This window comes from Arachis hypogaea, chromosome 15, assembly GCF_003086295.3.
Source record: "Arachis hypogaea cultivar Tifrunner chromosome 15, arahy.Tifrunner.gnm2.J5K5, whole genome shotgun sequence".
Lineage (NCBI taxonomy): Eukaryota > Viridiplantae > Streptophyta > Magnoliopsida > Fabales > Fabaceae > Arachis > Arachis hypogaea.
This window is the reverse complement of record NC_092050.1, coordinates 18936657-18938190: the sequence shown is the minus strand read 5'-3', so window position 1 is coordinate 18938190 and position 1534 is coordinate 18936657. Positions and strand designations below refer to the sequence as shown.

At 40.4% G+C, this 1534-nt stretch overlaps 1 non-coding gene across 1 annotated transcript; it reads right to left on the bottom strand.

Annotated features, from left to right (window-relative positions):
- Window positions 1–336: 336 nt before the first annotated feature.
- Window positions 337–444, bottom strand: LOC112753093 (small nucleolar RNA R71). Its single transcript, XR_003177492.1, has one exon. It is a non-coding gene; the product is annotated as a small nucleolar RNA R71 (small nucleolar RNA).
- Between the last annotated feature and the right edge of the window lie 1090 nt (window positions 445–1534).

Below are 1534 nucleotides of genomic sequence, written 5' to 3'. Positions count from 1 at the left end.
TCTGACTTCTATGGAAGAAGCATCTCAATTTCTGCAATTGGAGCAAACAACTTTGAGCTTAAGCCTCAATTGGTTTCTCTAATGCAGTAGATTTGCAAGTTTCATGGACTTCCATTGGAAGATCCTCATCAGTTCTTAGCTGAATTCTTGAAAATCTGTGATACTGTTAAGACCAATGGGGTTAATCCTGAGGTCTACAGACTTATGCTTTTTCCTTTTGCCGTAAGAGACAGAGCTAGGACACGGTTGGACTCACAACCTAAAGAAAGCCTGAACTCTTGGGAAAAGTTGGTCAATGCTTTCTTGGCCAAATTCTTTCCACCTCAAAAGTTGAGCAAGCTTAGAGTGGAAGTCCAAACCTTCAGACAGAAGGAAGGTGAATCCCTCTATGAAGCTTGGGAAAGATACAAGCAATTGATCAGAACGTGTCCTTCTGACATGCTTTCAGAATGGAGCATCTTATGTATATTTTATGATGGTCTGTCTGAATTGTCCAAGATGTCATTGGACCACTCTGCTGGTGGATCCCTTCATATGAAGAAGACGCCTGCAGAAGCCCAAAAACTCATTAAAATAGTTGCAAATAACCAGTTCATGTATACTTCTGAAAGAAATTCTGTGAATAATGGGATGACTCAGAAGAAAGGATTTCTTGAGATTGATACTCTAAATGCAATATTGGCTCAGAATAAAATATTGACTCAGCAAGTCAATATGATTTCTCAGAATCTGACTGGAATGCAAGCTGCATCCGGCAGTACTAAAGAAGCTTCCTCTGAAGAAGAAGCTTATGACCCTGAGAATCCTGCAATGGAAGAGGTGAATTACATGGGAGAATCCTATAGAAACACCTATAATCCTTCATGGAGAAATCATCCAAATTTCTCATGAAAGGATCAGCAGAAGCCTAATCAAGGCTTCAATAATAGTAATGGTGGGAGAAATAGGTTTGGAAATAGCAAGCTTTTTCCATCATCTTCTGAGCAATAGATAGAGAATTCTAAGCAGAGCCTCTCTGACTTAGCAACCATAATCTCTGATCTATCTAAGACCACTCTCAATTTCATGACTAAAACAAGGTCCTCCATCAGAAATTTGGAGGTACAAGTGGGTCAACTGAGTAAAAGAGTTACTGAAATCCCTCCTAATACTCTCCCAAGCAATACAGAAGAGAATCCAAAGAGAGAGTGCAAGGCCATCAATATACCCAACATGGCCGAACCTATAGAGGAGGAAGAGGCAGTGATTTCCAGTGAGAAAGACCTCAATGGACGTCCACTGACCACTAAGGAGTTCCCTATTGAGGAACCAAAGGAATCTATGGCTCATACAGAGACCATAGAGATTCCACTGAACTTACTGTTTCCATTCATGAGCTCTGATGAATATTCTTCCTCTGAAGAGGATGAAGATATTGTTGAAGAACAAGTTGCTCAGTATCTAGGAGCAATCATGAAGCTGAATGCCAAGTTATTTGGTAATGAGACTTGGGAGGATGAACCCCCATTGCTCATCAATAAACTAAATGCCTTGG